This window comes from Triturus cristatus, chromosome 7 (genome assembly GCF_964204655.1).
Source record: "Triturus cristatus chromosome 7, aTriCri1.1, whole genome shotgun sequence".
Classification (NCBI taxonomy): domain Eukaryota; kingdom Metazoa; phylum Chordata; class Amphibia; order Caudata; family Salamandridae; genus Triturus; species Triturus cristatus.
Window position 1 is genome coordinate 1,376,469,001 of NC_140590.1, and position 18,185 is coordinate 1,376,487,185.

Here is an 18,185-nt window from a genome sequence, read left to right on the forward strand (position 1 = left end):
AAGAGAGTTTTCTGAGATAAAAGCTGATTTGGGGAGCGTAAATGCTTTGAGTAGTTTTGAACCAAATTTGGAATGGTTTTTTAACCACTGATGCAAGTGACAATGGACTGGGTGCAGTTCCTTCACAGAAAATGGGCAATGGTACTGAGAAGATCATTTTATTTGCGTCCAGGGCTCTTTCTCCTGCAGAGAGTAAATATTCGATTATTGAAAGGGAAGCTTTAGCCTGTGCTTGGGCTTTAGAACACTTTCGGGCATTTGTTTGTGGAAAATCTGTTACTATCCACATGGATCATCGACCTTTGGTAAGGATTTTGGCTAGTGAAGGTCGTGTAGGAGCTTCTGCTAGGTTAGCTAGAATATCCATGAGAATGAAGGAATACATTTATAGGATCATTTATGTACCTGGCAAGGACAATGTGGTGGCTGACTGTTTGTCTAGACTACTTTCACCTCTGGAGGAATGTGTAGATGATCCATGGGGCGATTTCAGTATTGCCTTGATTCATGATTCTGGTACACCGGTTATTACTAAAGATAAATGGGTGGATGAACAGTCTAAAGATGAGGTGATACAAGCTGTTTATGATCATATTTGCAAAGGATGGCTGAAGAAACACCTTATTAATAGCGAGTTGAAACCTTATTGGGATGTACGAACTGAATTGTCATTTGATAGAGATTTATTATTGAGGGGTGAGAGGATAATTCCACCTAAGGCTTTACGGAAGAGAGTGTTACAATTGTGTCACGAGGGACATTTTGGGGTAGTTAGAAGCAAACTAGTGGTCAAAGGGATGTTTTGGTGGCCGGGTGTTGACAAGGAGGTAGAGAAGTTTGTAAGAGAGTGTTCTGTTTGCTCTTCTGCGGATAAATCACTGAAAACTTTGAGACCTCCGCTGAGTAAAGGTCTCATTCCTAATCTCCCTTGGGAGGTGATAGCAATTGAAATTTTTGACCCTGTAGAAGAATCAAAAGAATATGGTTTAGTCGTAATTGATTTGTTTACTAAATGACCTATTGTTACGATCGTGGAGAAAGTGGACACACACATGGTTTTAAAGTTTTTGGACAAACTATTTGTTTTGGAAGGGTTGCCAGTATGTGTGTTAAGTGATAATGGGGTATAATTCACATCTAAAGTTGTGAAAGATTATTTCCAGAGGTGCGGGATCAAACACAAGACTACCTCACTTTATACCCGAGTGGGAATGGCACTGTAGAACGATTTAACCTAGTGTTAAAAGGTGTGATTTAGGCTGCAATGAGTAAAGGGTTGGAGTGGAAATTAGAAATACAAAAATGCAGTTTGGACTTATAGAACCACAACACATGCTGCAACTAGTTTGTCTCCTTTTGTCATGATGAGGGGTAGGACACCTATATACAAGTGTAGCCCCAATTGGATTATGGAAGGTAAAGTAGAACAATGGTCACGAATTGAGGTAAAGAGAAATTTAGTATTTGCACATATGAAGAGTAAAGAGCATTATGACACATGTCATGGCACTAAAGACGTTCCTGTAATGGTTAGTGACTGGGTTCGCATCAAAAGACCCATCAAAGTCCCAAAGGGTGAAAGCAAGTTTGAGGAATCACAGCAAGTAGCAGAGGTTCTTCGCAATGCAATAAGACTTAAGGATGGTATAGTTTGGTATCTAAAAAATGTTGCTCTAGATCTAAAACAGCAACATGACTTTGATACACCTATTTTTGAACACCCTTCAAACTTTGAGTGGGTGGAGGACTATTTTGATCACGGTGCTGTACAAGCTGATTTGAGTGCGGACGGTTGTGTACCAAGTAAATGTGTGGAGAGGAATGAATCATCAGAGACAAATCAAATATCTACTGATGTTAGGGAAGAAGTTTTTCTTCTTCAGGATTTCACTCCTTGTATGAGGTGGGAGAAGGGGTTACAGAGTACTTCTAATTGTAACACTGAGCATGTTGAGGAGAGCGACAAGTGTGTAATTGGTAAGAGGAGACGAGTTCTCCCGGGGTGGCTCAGTGAAGATGTTAGGTAGTTCTATTCACATCCACTTTAGACTTTGTTTTATTTTTGTTTTATTGTATTGTGTTTTTTCTTTCACTTCTAAGAGAGGGTGATGTGTTGTATATGTATTTTGTTATTTATGTTTGTTCATTATTTATATCGGGATCCTTTGTTGTATGTAAGCGGAGCGTGGCATGGAATACTCTTAGTGTTCGTCACGAATTCCAATCCAGGGCTTCAGTTGCTACTGGTGTCCTGGAGAGGAAGTCGTACTGCCTGGTGCTCACCTGTTTCTCCATCAATAATACATCTCTTTGAATCTTCACTTTGTTTTTATCATCATTACACTGAACTTTGCTAAGGAACCTAGAAAATCATGATATGTGTGTTCCTGTGGCATTCCTGTTCCAAAACCGTGCATGTTATGTGATCCTCTCTTGTTACTGGACACTGCTAACCTTTACAGTTCAGAGACAAAGACCACCTGCTTACAGGATGCCTTATCTTTATTTATTTGTGATGTTTTTGTCGTAAGACATTTCCTGCCATGGTGTCTCAGTGGTGAACACGTAGGGTAACAGAATAGTTTACACAGTTATGTAGGACAGATTGTAATTTAGACAAAAATAGCTTAGTGCACAAAATGATTTACAATTATCAGCATCACAGATTCCAACGGTGCTCATGCAGGCAAGGTGTGTCTGCCTGGGCACAGGGATGGACTATTCTATGGTGCAATCAAATAGTGCTCGATGGGCTGGACTGGCAAGTCAGTGTGTGGTCTGTTTTCTGGGCTGTTTGTGGGGCTGTTTTATGGTCTGCTGGGTGTGTTTTTAGCTGATTTCCCTGATAATAAATTAAACATTGCCTGTAGCAAGCTCACATCCATGCAATTATCCATACCTTGCAAAACACTTATATAGTGTTTTTTTACTCATTGAAAACTACCTGCAGGAATGTGGATTATTAGTAGGTGGGGGTGTTCACCTTCAGCTAGTAATAATATCACAATCACTAATAGGTGCAGTCAAGTCTCAATAAATTAATACTTGCTCAACCCTTGGTTGCTTGGCAAACGAGCAGTCAGGCTTAACTCAGGTATGTGTAAAGAATTTAATATCACCAAAACAGTAAATTAGTAAAAGACACAACACAATAACAATACATCCCCAATTAATAAAAATGGAGAATATTTTTATCTTTAAAATGACACCAAAACCAAACAAGCATTGGCATAGCCAATAGGTCTCGCCTTTGGGACCTTATAAGTGTTTAGCCATGCAATAGTTGCATAACTAAATACTTATAAGGTCCCAAAAGCGAGACCTATTGGCCATGCCAAGCGGCCTTGCGGCTGGGAAAGTGAAAGTGATCGCGATTGCGATCGCGATTAAACATCAAAGCGGCCGCGGCCGCGAAAGTGATCGCGATCGCAATCAAACATCAAAGCGCTGTAGCTCCAGGCTGGCCTGGTAGCACTCTTTAGAGCCCTCTCAATAAGTCTCGCCAGACCAGCACATGCGCTGGGTCAGGCAAGACCTAAAAATCAATGTTGGGATATGGAGATATACATTTTTAACGAATAAATACAAAATTGTGCATTCTAGCACTAAAACGCTTTAAGCACAACTCGTAGCTATCTGGGACAAAGTCAAGGTTTTAGGCTGACCATGAAGAAGCATGGGTCAGATAGGCTGAGGGTTAGGATCAAAAGTTTGCCTTCAGACTTAGAGCCTATTCATGAGCCTGGCAGTAATAGACCGTCAGACTTGCGGTGGCGCATCAGTGGCGGTCCTGCAGATGCCCTATACGGAATCGCCCATTTGGACCATCCACTGCTGCACCAGCTGCACCAGGGAACCGGCGTTCCCTGGTGGTGGTGCAGCGCAGAGGGATATATAATATAAAAGGCTGGACCGCCTCAGTCCGCTGAGCATAATATGACTTTCCCCTCTGCCACCCATTTCATGGTTGGCTCACGGCCATGAAAATGCTGGCCGAGGGGAACCGCCCCCATGCCCCTGCCGCATGGGGATGCATTCAAAAGGGTACAACATGTGCGTCCCAGTTTGCTTGCACCCCAGGTTCCAGCAAGTCATGGATTTCACAGTCCATGCCGTGCTGGAACTTCTTTAGCGTTCCCATTGCGATGCCTGTTTTCAGGACACTGCTGTGGGAACTCAAAACAAAGAGCCAAAAAACACGCATCATACTCGTAAACTGGTGGGTGGTCCTTGCACAGCTTTAGCGGTGCTGAGCTGGCACAGAGCCAGCGCAACACCGCAAAAGTCAAAATCGGGCCCTTAGTCTTTTTCTTGGAGCTGTTCTCTTGTTGACGGGTTCGTTGGCGGGTTACCGGGCTTCTCATATCCGAGGTTCGAGTCAATGACGGGGGCCTGTTGCAGAACGGTGCTTCAGGGAGTCTCTGGAAGTCTTTATCTTCTATAGAGAAGAGTTCTGGAGCTTTCTGCGGGACAAACCAGCTCATTTAGGACGATTCGTGAATCAACGACAGCGGCTTGACTCTTGACGTCGAGCCTGTATCCTTTTGAAAATTCCACATTTTCTGATCTTGTGCCTTGTTGGTTTCTTTGAGGGGTGAAGGGCCCAGCAGGACCGGCCAAGGGTTCAGGGACTCTGGATTGCCCCTTGAGAGTAGGACTCAATCTCCCACAATGCCCCTGCACATTCCAGGAAAAATCCATTTGCAACTGGTCAGCTGGGGTGATCCTCTCTTTGGCTTGCAGGTGACTTCTTCTAACCCCATTGTATCTGTTGCTGATCAGATAGTCTACTCCTTTTCCTTTAATTCAGGCACAGCCCTTTCCTTGTGGACCCTTGAGAGTGCAGCAGGTGCAGTTCTTTTGAGTGCCAGGCTTCTGTGGTGCAGTACAATGGTCCAGCAACGCAGTCTGTATTCTTTTGTTCCAGGCAGTGTTCTGCAGCACTCCTACAGCTCTCTCATATTTATCCTCCAAAAGGGGGGGACACCTCAACCAATACTGATAAAGTTACCTCCCTCTGTTATGACAACTTCCTGTAAATGTGGCATTTTGTGACCCAGAATGTACTGTTCTCCAAAAATCAAAATGGAGAAAATCTCTCCTTGGTGTGTGTGTGTGTCTCTGTAACCCAACCCAAAGGTGTGGCTAACAACTCAATACACTCCCCTTCCAGCCCCTCTCCTAATCTAATTACGGGGCCTCCCATCTGGCTGGGGATCAAGGAAGTAGGCAGTGGCGGCTCTTTGAGGGAGTGCTGTGGGGCGGTGAGGCGGGGCAGGGGAGGGGCAGGGTGGGGGGTAGCAAACTCCAGAATACGGCCAAATGGAGTTGAGTACATAAATAAATAAATAAATAAATAAATAATAAAACAAATTTCATTGCATGCTGCAGCGCCGATTTGGCGTTGCAGTGCGTGCAATGTAATTCATTTTATGTATTTATTTACTCAACTCTGTTCACCTGTATTCCAGAGTTTACTACCCCAACCCTGCCCCTCCCCCGCTCCGCCCCACTGCCCCACAGCACTCCCTCGAGGAGCCACCACTGGAAGTAGGGGCTGGCCTGGGTCCTGTGATAACTGTTTTCCTGCCTTTGAAGTCCAGCTTATCTCCCCATCCGCCTTCCTGTCCCTGGCTTCTCCAGGATGAAAATCTCCTCCCTCCAAATTGCTGTATTGTTTTTTTCCCAGGCCTCTTCACACCTACTCAGGGAGCAGCTTGGCTCAGGCTGTCAATGGCCGACCAATCAGAAGAGGCTGCTACAGGGATGCTTTAGGTAACTTCATGATAGTAAGTTCTAAAACTGCTTTTCTGTAATAGTTATGATAAATCTGACCTTGGCAAATTTTGGATTCATTGTAACCATCATTTTGATATTTTGAATGATATTGTTTGCTAGTGCCAAAGCAAAGACAGACTTTATTAAGTTTAATAAAGCCTTCCTTTGTTAGTCTATGGGGCTAGCAGCACTACAATAGGTAAAATGACTTTGGCTGTTTTTAATACCAGGTTGTCATGAATGGTCCACCTCCTCTGCAGGCTGCAGCAGTGGCGGAGTGGTGCGGGTTTAAAACAGCCCTAGAACTACAGAAGAGCACTTCGCATTTTAGTGATCGAGTGCAGCTCTTCTGTGTCCGGGTCACTAACCTTGTCAGTTCCCTGTTGCCCCTAATTGCTGTGGCTGGCGTTCGGTCGGTGGTCTGTGCGACGGCTCACCCTGGCTCCTGCTGTTAGCGTTCTGTATGCGGTGTGAGCGGCAGCTCTTTCTGGCTCCAGCTGTCATCCTCTTCCTCGTCAAACCGCATATCTTGGTCCTGAAAGAACCAAAGAGAAGAGTAAAATCCTCTAAAGCATCTGAAAGGCATTTGTCTGGTGGTAACACGCTTTGCACTTGCATGCTAAATGACATTATTATTAGTTCGATTTGTAGCGCGCATGGCTGCCCCAGCAACGGGGCGTCCCACCGAGACCAATAACCAAGCGACAGCCACAGCAGGCCGCTCAATCTATGAAGATTTAGCAGGAGCAGAGAACAGCCAGGTTTTTATCGCTTTGCGAAACGGCAGATGCAGCTGAATAGTTCTGATGGGAGCTGGTAGAGAATTCCAGAGTTTGGCGGCTAGGTTCCGAAAAGAGCGGCCGCCAGCTCTAGCTTTGAGGACGCGGGGGGCACAAACCAGGGCGCAGCCCGCCAATCTTAGGGGGCGACGTGGGGTATAAGGCATAAGTAAATTGGCTGGGCCCAGCGGGGCTTCACCCGATAAGATTTTGTGAGCCACACAAAGAGCCTTAAACTGGACGCGTTTCTCCACAGGGAGCCAATGCAGTTTAGAAAGAAGGGCAGTCACTGATCTTGACCTAGGAAGCCCTACCAACAGTCGCGCAGCGGCATTCTGGACCCGCTGCAAGCGCTTAATGCTGGTTCTATTGGCGCCAAGATAAAGTATGTTCCCATAGTCCAGCCTAGACAAAATTAGGGCCTGGACTATGGTTTGACGCACTTTAGGGGGAAAAAAACCAATCACAGGTCTTAGGCCACGAAGAAGCCCAAAACACACCCCAGCCACAGTCTTGGACTGCGCATCAAACGTCAGATCTTGATCGAACCATATCCCAAGGTTCTTTACAACTTTCTTAGGAGAGGGTGCAGGTTTAAGACGCTCAGGCCAGCATTGTTCGGACCATAGATCACGGTCCTTCCCGAGTAATAAAATCTCGGATTTACTGGCAATGAGCTGCAGGAAATTGCCCGCCATCCAATCTGCCACTGCTAAAAGATCCTCCTTAAATTTCTTCAAGTTAACATCACGTTTCTTGGAAAAGGAGATCAGCAGTTGGGTGTCATCAGCATATGACACCAATGCAAGACCTCTGCTCTTAGCTACCGCAGCCATAGGGCGAACATAGAGATTAAACAAGAGCGGGCTAAGAACTGAGCCCTGCGGTACACCCTGAAGCAGGGCAAACTCCTGGGAGTGAAACGGAGGCCTAGAGACTTGAAAAGACCTGTCTTTCAGGAAGGAGCAAAACCAGCCCAAGGCCTCACCCTCATCACCAATTTCCTGCAAACGAGTTAATAAAATTGCATGTGATATGGTGTCGAAGGCGGCACTAAGGTCCAATAGGACCAGAGCTACGGAATCACCCTTATCCAGACTGTCCCTGATAGCTTCCGACACTGCCAACAGTGCAGACTCGGTCCCATGACGCACACGGAAACCATGTTGCGAGGGGTCAAGGATGGCATTATGGTCTACAAACTCCGAGAGAACAGAGTTGACATGGGATTCTGTCACCTTGGCCAGAAAGGGAGGCAGAGAAATAGGCCGATAATTAGCCGGTTCCCCAGGGTCCAGGGAAGGCTTCTTAAGCAATGGCATAACCTTAGCATGTTTCCACGCTCTAGGAACCACTGCAGAAGAAAGGGATAAGTTCACCAAACGCAAAGCCCACGGGGAAATCACGGAGTGGAGTTGGCAAAATAAAGCAGGAGTAAGGGGATCAGCTGGGGATCCAGACTTAATCTTCTGACAGAGTACATCAAACTCGTCGGGAGATAAAGATGGAAAGGATACCATGCTGCGACCCGCCAAGGGGCCAGAAGTAATGGAAGCCTCACTCCCCACGCACTGTTCCACCAGAGGCAGGTTGGAGTAGATCTGCTCGACCTTAGCCAAAAAGTGGCAGGCCAACTCACTACACTGCTGGTTGGAGACAATCGGGGAAGAAACCACAGATCCCGCACTTTCCATACTCTTGAGTAGGGCGAATACCGATTTGGCAGGATTAGTACTAGCCAAGATTTCTTTAGCCACATACTCAGCCCGAGCCTTCCTAATAAGGCGATGATATTGTTTAATGGCAGCCCGATATTCCCGCTTAGCCGAGACGTCATAAGAACGTCTCCAGACACGTTCCAGTAGCTTACAGCCCTTTTTGGCTGAAGCAAGAGACGCATCAAACCAAGGGTTCGAGAATCCTTTGCTTTTTACTCCCAGACGGGCCGGGATACAAGTGTCCAGGCTATGGACAACCCATTCATGGAAGCAAGAGATTGAGGCCTCTATGTCACAGGGCATTGGGGGCCTATTATCAGCCAGGCAGGCCGAAAGTTGGCCAAGATCTAGTTTGTGCCAAGGACGCTTCAGCACAGGACCTGGGCGAGGGGGAATAAATTTCCCCTGCAGGTACAAGGCAAAAGAAACCAGATAATGATCCGTCCAGGCCAATGGAGCTGGAGAAGCGACCTGTATAGACTGCAGATTCGAAAAAATAGGGTCTAACAGGTGCCCTGCCTCATGAGTACTCTCAGAGACGCATTGAGCCAGCTGAAATGCCTCCATGTCAGCCAAAAAATTAGAAATCTCCGCTTTCTCGTGCAACTCAAGGTGGAGATTAAGATCCCCTACAATAGTAAAGTATGCTGCCCTGCCAGCATAGAGAGCAATTCTGTTAAGAAAATCCTCCCTAAAACGAGTAGCGAGACCCGGTGGGCGATAAACTAAAAGACCAGACATAGTGAAGTTGGGGGTCAACATAACTTTAAACACAGGACTTTCACAGTCCATAATAGAATCCTTTATAAAACTATAGCTATATACATCTTTTATAATTATTGCAATGCCCCCACCACGCCCCCCCTCTCTATTGACTGTCTTCATCACATAGCCCTGAGGAAGGACAAGCCAAGGTGCAGCTATTGAGTCCTGTGAAAGCCAAGTCTCAGTTAAGAAAACGGCATCAGGGGCCTCCTCAGAAAGTAGGTCAAACACCTCCGCATGGTGTTTCATGAGGGACCGACAGTTTAAGCTAAAAAACTTAAACTCAGTGTCCTCAGATGAAAAAGGCACTCTATCCATTCCTGCTAACTGAAATGCACAGGATTTACACTTATATGATGCATATGATACTTAACTGATTGTTGTCCCTGCGGCTTTGGAGATTCCGTATTTTTTTTTTGCACACTGGGTAAAGCTGTAAAATAAGAAACCGGTCCTAGGATGCTTGTTTCCAGTCCAGGGAGGACCTGGCAATCCGAGCTGGACTGTTCCCATTGGGCGCAGGGTCAAGACTGATTTGCATATGGCTGGTTCCAAACTGGAATGGCATGGTGAGCAAAAAAACAATGGATTTTGGCCCAGATCTCTGTACTGGGGTGAATGTATGACATTGTTCTGCATTCTATCCATCAATTGTTCTTTTTGCATTTGTCAACCCGAGTGGGACTGGTATGCCCAGACGTGGGTCCTGTGCTCTCCATGCCGCTGGAGTCAAGGTATTCTGGCTGATGAGGGCTGAAAGCCCGAAACCGGTCCTAGGATGCTTGTTTCCAGTCAAGGGAGGACCTGGCCTGGCAGTTCTGGCTGGACTGTTCCCATTGGGCTCAGGGTCAAGACTGATTTGCATATGACTGGGTGCAAAATGGAATGGCATGGTGAGCAAAATAACATAATGGATTTAGGCCCAGGTCTCTGTACTGGGGTGAATGTATGACATTGTTTTGCATTCTGTCCATCATTTGATCTTTTTGTAAAATAAGAAACAGCACATTGAATGTTTCCTGAAGTCAAGGAGACATTGTAATAACCTGCACATTTTTGAATTTTTATTGTTCTTTTTATTTAAAAGGATCTATATTCACTGTTATATATTCCTTTAGCAGTTAATTAATGGATATATGAAAGTTTGGGATACATTTAACTCACTGCTCCTTCTCAATAGCAGGTAAGTGCTTTTGTTCCATGTATTCATAGTTGCATAGTTGCTCTAGTGAGAGTACAAAACCTGTCTGTATTCTTTATTTCTTTTTTCATCTAGATTGCATCTATGTTGTTGTATGGATTAAAACTGATTTAGAGTGAAAAAGGGGAGTTAAACAGGTAGCAAAAGCCTTTACACCACAGATACAATTACATAGAATTGTAGAGTCATAGACTTAACTACTACATGCATTAATTCTCCTTCTCTAAGACTGGGTTTAATCTTAACTCCTTCCCTGGTTACGCCGAGGGACACTGCTTCATTTTTCTTCCCATTTTTGTCCTCTTCTCACTTTATACCAATTTTGCTTGGACAAGGTTAGGCATGCTTGGTAAGTAGGGGAAGTTGGGACCTTTTCTTCTGCAGTTTACATATTGTTCCTGCGGAAACAACAGGTGAAATTTAACAGAACGCAAAGCTCCACCTTTTTTTCCCGCATGAGTGATATGGAAATACACCAAATAACCCTTGCTGACCTAGCTCACATGATAGTGAACCTACAGAAAGAAACCCAAGCCTTTACACCAAGGGTAGACTCCTTACAGCAGGGCTCTAGAGCTGACATAGACTTGGGGTCCAATACTGGAGCTACAGAAGGGTTGTTTTCTACACTCTCCTCTTCTGTTAGTCCAGGTAATCCTGTCATTCATGTTACTAGTCCTCTTGCTATACCATTGGTCCCTTCTGAAAGGTTTATGGGTGATCCCACAGCGTTCCCCACTTTCATAAATCAATGTTAACTACATTTCATGTGTAAAGCATCATGTTTCCCTACAAGCCAAAGTAGCATTGGTTCTATTTAGGTTGAACTACCGCCACCTGGTCCATTCCATTGGTTCATCATAATGATCCTCTACTTTATGATTACGCTGCCTTTAAGGAAGAGTTAATGAGGTTCTTTGATAGGCACTTCTATATGCAGTCTGTTGATTCGAACTGCTGAATTTGAAACAGGATACAAAGGATTTGTTGACTTATATCTCCGGTTTTGATAGACTGGTGGCAGAAGCCGGCTGGCCTGAAGCAAGGCATAGTGCTTTAATTTACAAAGGACTCAAAGACTAATTAAAATATCTCTAGGCACAAGTGAAAGACCCTCCAGAATAATGTAGTGCTCTTATTGATTTGGTGGTGAAATGAGATCATTGTTTAAGTGAAAGAAGGTGAGAGAAAGGGCATTCTGATTCTCGGATAGTGGTGTATAAAGACAAAAAAGTTGAACCTGAGAAAAAAGCAGAAGAACCAGAACTTATGCAGATAGGTAGTATTAGAGGATCCCTCAGTTAGGAAGAGTGACAGAGACGTCGCAAGAAGAAGCTTTGTCTGTACTGTGGAAAGCAATGATATTTCTTGAGGGGCTATCCTGTAAAACCTAAAAGAAGAAGTGAGTCGGGAAACTCTAAAGTCCGAAGCCTATGGGTACAAGTGCTTTGGGTAGATCAGGATTGATTGTTTCACAATTTGCAGCTCAGAGTAGTTCATTACCTTCTTTCCATCACTTTTTTGTTACATCTCATCTGAAATGAGAACTGCACTTCATTGAAGTTCAGATCATGCTAGATTCTGATGCCACAGGGAATTTCATGGACATACAATGGGGCACACAAATGAAAATCCCTTTTGTAATTAAGGCTGCCATGGAAGAAATCAAAACCATTGATGGTAGTAACATCAAATCAGGTCTGATCACACATGCTACTGCAGAATTGACCCTTTTCATACATGTTAAACATAAAGAGAAAATATCATTTAACGTTATCCAATCGCCTCAGTTTCAAGGCATATTAGGCATTCCTTGGTTAATACCATACAACCCTAACATAGATTGGAGAAATCGGTTTGTCATTTTGTTGTGACTACTGTAAACACCATTTTGCCTATGAGATAGAAAGACATTTGGATGTAGCAGTGACCTCTGACACTGTAGTTATGATTTGCCTTCCTGCTATCAAGAATTAGCTGAAGTATTCGATAAACAAAAGGCGTCCACTGATCCATCACGTAGACCATATGATTGCTGGATTGATTTAGTTTGTGGAGCACAGATACCCTGCAGTAGAATTTATTCAACCTTCATGATCACCTGCTTCTTTTCTTCTTTTTTGTATTCCAAAGTGGGAGGGAGGTCTCCGATGTTGCATAGACTACAGAGCTCTCAATGATATCACAATAAAAAATTCGATATCCATTACCCTTAATTTCATCTTTACTTGATCAAGTCAAACATGCCAAGATGTTCACTAAACAAGATCTACGAAGGGCATATCATTAAGCCTGAGAGGTGAACTTCCTCCTTTCACAGAGTTTGCAGAGTTTTTCACACTCCGCTTTCCGCAAAGCTCGCAGACTTCTCAAAAACTCCACTCTGCTATCTTGCACTCACCAATGGTAAGTTGACAAGCGCGAGCGAGGAAAATCTAATGCTAGACTGCTTCCCAGTGAGATTTTTCAACATGGGTGGTCACAGATAGTCGCTATTGCTTTCGTTGAGAAACCTACCGTTCGCGTTAAGGAAGCTGGCGCTCGAGTAGAACTTCTGTTCAATGGCTGAAAGAAGCTGTGCCCTCTTGCGCTGCGTGTGATGCCATCCTTGCTGATTTTACAGCGTGGGGCAAACACCCGGTGCTAAAAATCAGTGCAAACCATGGGAGGTAATGCACTCCACTGCTCATGGAACTTCGCCTAGCTTGGCAGAATTTTTTTGTCACTTCGTGGAGTTCCACGTATCAGAACTCCGCGAGCTCCACCCAGGCCTGCATATCATTTGGTAAGGGTCAAGGAAGGGGACGAATGGAAGACGGCATGAATATCTAGTTATGCCCTTCGTACTATGTAACGCCCCTGCAGCCTTACAATTCTTCATAAATGAAGTCCTGGGGAAAATGTTGGATATATACACCATTGCATACATTGATGATATTCTATTTATTCCTCAGCTGTGGTAGAGCATGAAGAACATATTTGGGCTTAGCTTAAGCAGTTTAGGGATAATACCTTTATGTGAAACTGGAGAAATATGAACTTAACACCTCTCAAGTCACTTTTTTTGTGTTTCATATTATCTCCTGATCGGGTGAGTATGGAGTTTCAAAAAGTAGCAGCCAAAACACGTTGGCAGTCTCCTCGATCAGTGAAAGAAGTACAATGCTTTTTAGGATTTTCTAACTTCTACAGGCATTTCCTTGAGAACTTCTCAGTCCTGGCTTCGCCAAGAACTAAACTCTTAAGAAAAGGAGTTAAATTCCTTTGGACTCTGCAGCTCAGGAAGCATTTACAAAATTGAAAGAGCTTTTTACTTATGCTCCCGGTTTGAAACACCCAGATCCATTTCAACCCTTTATTATTGAGGCTGATGCAGCACAAATGGCTATTGTGGGTATACTTTCCCAACAAGATACAACCACAGGATGTTTATGTCCAGTAGCTTTTTATTCCCATAAACTGAACACTAGAGTCAAAGAACTTCTTGCAATAAAAAGATCTTTTGAACAGTGGTGCCAGGATCACAACACACTGTACTTACAGATCATTGCAATTTACAGTTTCTAAAATCAGCCAGAGCGTTGTCTATAAAACAACTACGCTGGACCCAGTACTTCAGTGACTTTGACTTCATAATACATTTTCAAGCAGAGAAAAAACATGGGATAGCTAATGACCTGTCCCGGCTAGGATATGAGATTGTGGAAACGTCCTGTGAACGTCCTACTATTATAGCCAGGGAATGTATTCAAGGGGCTATTTCTTTCAAGGAAACCTATATACAAGAGTTATTAAAAGCTCAGAACTCCAAGGAAGTAGAAGAATTGGAACTAAAACACAAGGGTGTTAGAGTGCAAATCCTCCTTTACATTCAAGGGGGTTGGTTATTCCCACAATTGTCTTAGAACAACAGGCTTTAGAATAATGCCATGCTCATCTGCTCACAGGACATCAAGGATACAAAAAGACACCAGAGTTATTAAAATGACAGTTTTGGTGGCCCAATATGGTGACAGACATTAAGCATTACGTTCCGAAATGCCATGTATGTGCACAAAACAAAAGTTCATATCAGGCTCCTGCTGGTTTATTAACTCCCATGCCCACTCCCCCTGGTCCATGGCATTCCATTTCCATGGATTTCATAGTGGAATTGTCAAAGACTACTCAAGAATTTACAGTCATATTAGTGGTGGTGGATATGCTGACCAAAATGTCCCACTTTATCCGTATAAAAGCAGTCTCTACATTTAAAGAGTTACCTGAATATTTGTACAACACATAGTAAGGTTAAGTGGGCTACCTTCAGCGATGGTGTTTGATTGGGGCCCCCAGTTTATTTCCACATTTTTGAAGGGGCTGGGCACTCCATTGCAAATAGACATTTGTTTCTCGTCTTGTCATCATCCGCAAACCAACGGTTAGACTGAGAGAGTTAACCAATGCCGTGCGCAGTATTTAGGTGTCAGTTAATGCATTCCTCATTAGACTGGGACATGTTTTTATGGGGTGCTAAATTCAATTTTAATAATGCATACATTCCTCGATTGATTTCTCACCTTCCTTTTGTAATTATGGATTCCATCATCGATTCTTGCCTTCACCTTCTTCTGTTTTTACCCCAACTCCTGCTACTCTGGAGTATGTTAACCACAAACATGATATCCAGAAGACGGCTTCGATTAATCTAGAAAAAGCCTAGGCAGTGTATAAAGAGAATGCGGATCTTCATCGTCGCTCTTGTCCTGAATGTGTAATTGGAGGCATGGTTTGTTTGTCCATTCATAACATCGCTGTGAAGGGGATTCTTAAATTCAAACCTCGCTTCATTGGCCCCTTTAAAATAATCAAGATAGTCAATCCTGTGGCCATGAAATTAGAGCTCCCTTCTACCTAGGAGGTACATCCAGTTTTTCATGTGTCCTTTATTGAAGCCTGTGGTAACAGGGACAGAGTTGCCCATACAGCCTACCCCTGGATGATGACCCTGAATATGAAGTGGCGGCCATTGTGGACTCCAGGCGGGTGAGGCGTAGATTACAGTACTTGATTCATTGGAAAGGTTATGGTCCTAGAAGATCGTACCTGGGAACCTGCTGGCCACACACACGCCCCTTGTCTGGTGTGTCTCTTTCACAGATGTTACCCGTGGAACCCCAAACCGGTTGGGGGATCTCTTAGGGGGGTTTACTGTCATGAATGCTCAACCTCCACTGCAGGCTGCAGCAGGGTTGGAAATGTGCAGGCTTAAAACAGCCCTAGTACTACGAAAGAGCGCTTCGTGTTTTAGTGATCGCATGTAGCACTTTCTTGCCCGGATCCCTAGCCTTGTCATTTCCAGGTAGCTTCTGAATGATGCGGCTGGCGTCCAGTCAGCGATCTGTGCGACTGCTCTCCCTTGCTCCTGCTGTTAGCGTTCTCCCTGCGGTGTGAGCACTGGCTCTTTCTGGCTACTGCTCTCATGCTCTTCTTGGTCAATGTGCATACCTCATTCCTGAAAGAAACAAAGAAAAGAGAAAAATCCTCTAAGGCATCTGGAAGGGATTTGTATGGCGGTAACGCGCTTTGCACTGGCATGCTAAATGAAATGCTTATGATACTTATCTGATTGTTGTCCCTACGGCCTTGGAGATTCTGTATTCTTTTTTTGCACACTGAGTAAAGCTGAAAAATAAGAAACAGCACATTGAATGTTTCCTGAAGTTAAGGAGACATAGTAATAGCCTATACAGTTTTTCCTTTTTTAAATTTTTGTTCTTTTTATGTAAAGGGGATCTATCTTTACTGTTATATACTCCTTTAGCAGTAGACTAATGGATATATGAATGTTTGGGCTATATTTAACTCGCTGCTATTTCTCAATAGCAGGCAAGCATTTTTGTTCCATGTATTTATGTATTTACAATTGCATAGTTGCTTTGCAAAAGTGAGAGTAAAAAACTGTCTCTGTTCTTTATTGCTTTTTTCATCAAGAATGCATCTATGTTCCTGTATGGATTCAAATTGATTTATAATGGAAGAGAGTAGTTAAACAGGTAGCGAAAGCCTTTACACCTCAGATACAATTACATTGAGGGGCCGATTCCGATAGCCGGTCGGACAGCTGTCCGTAGCCTTACCGTGCGACCGACATGTAACCGGAGCCGGTCCGTCCTGTAGAGTAAGTACGATGCGCATAACTGCCAAAAACACGACCGACACGTAGGCTGTGAATCAAGCCCCATTCTCCATCCGAGCCGTAACTCCTAAAGATGAACCGAGTCGCCCGGAAGCAGTATCCATAGCAGTTTCTGGCATGACAAGTACGATGCGTACTTCCTACGCGCCAGACGGGTTGTCACGTACGGCACGTCACAGCATCCGGAAAACAAGCATATCAGCTACGATTCGTGCCACAAATCAATCCACGGCTACGAGACGGACCAGCTTGCAGTGGGTACGAGATGGAGCAACAAGCAGCGTGTACGATACAAACACATCATGAATCCCATCGCGCAGGTCATACCAGTACTCTACATCTATGACCGGCTCAGGGACCGACGGCGCAGGCGGTAAGTCAGACACCTACAACACAAACAAACGACACGTACCCGCAAAATGGCACACACACACAGGGGATCCACATCCTGGCCACTAACAACAGGCCACCATAGGGGTTGTATGGCCAGCACCACTACCACCTCCACCCATAGGGCTCATGTTGACCATCACTAATGACACCCCCACTCATAGGGCTGATGTTGCCTATCACCCCTGCCACCCCCACTCATAGGGGACCTGTTGCCCATCCCCCTGCCACCCCCACTCATAGGGCTTATGTTGCACATCACCCCTGGCACCCCCACTCATAGGGGACCTGTTGCCCATCACCCCTGCCACCCCCACTCATAGGGCTTATGTTGCACATCACCCCTGCCACCCCCACTCATATGGCTTATGTTGCACATCACCCCTGCCACCCCACTCATAGGGCTTATCTTGCCAAGCACTACTGCCACCCCCACCCATATGGCTGATGTTGCCTATCACCCCTGCCACCCCCAGCCATAGGCCTTATGTTGCCCATCACTACAGCCACCCCCACCCATAGGGGACCTGTTGCCCATCACTACTGCCACCCACACCCATAGGGCTTATGTTTCCCATCACTACAGCCACCCCCACCCATAGTGGACCTGTTGCCCATCACTACTGCCACCAACACCCATATGTCTGATGTTGCCTATCACCCCTGCCACCACCAGCCATAGGGCTTATGTTGTCCATCACTACTGCCACCCCCAGCCATAGGGCTTATGTTACCCATCACTACAGCCACCCCCACCCATAGTGGACCTGTTGCCCATCACTACTGCCACCCACACCCATATGGCTGATGTTGCCCATCACCCCTGCCACCCCCAGCCATAGGGCTTATGTTGCCCATCACTACAGCCACCCCCACCCATAGGAGACCCGTTACCCATCACTACTGCCACCCACACCCATAGGGCTTATGTGGTCCATCACTACAGCCACCCCCACCCATAGTGGACCTGTTGCCCATCACTAATGCCACCCACACCCATATGGCTGATGTTGCCCAATCCCCCAGCCACCCCCAGCCATAGGGCTTATGTTGCCCATCACTACAGCCACCCCCACCCATAGGGGACCTGTTGCCCATCACTACTGCCACCCGCACCCATAGAGCATATGTTGCCCATCACGACAGCCACCCCCACCCATAGGGGACCTGTTGCCCATCACTACTGCCACCCGCACCCATAGAGCATATGTTGCCCATCACGACAGCCACCCCCACCCATAGTGGACCTGTTGCCCATCACTACTGCCACCCACACCCATATGGCTGATGTTGCCCATCACCCCTGTCACCCCCAGCCATAGGGCTTATGTTGCCCATCACTACTGGCACCTCCAGCCATAGGGCTTATGTTGCCC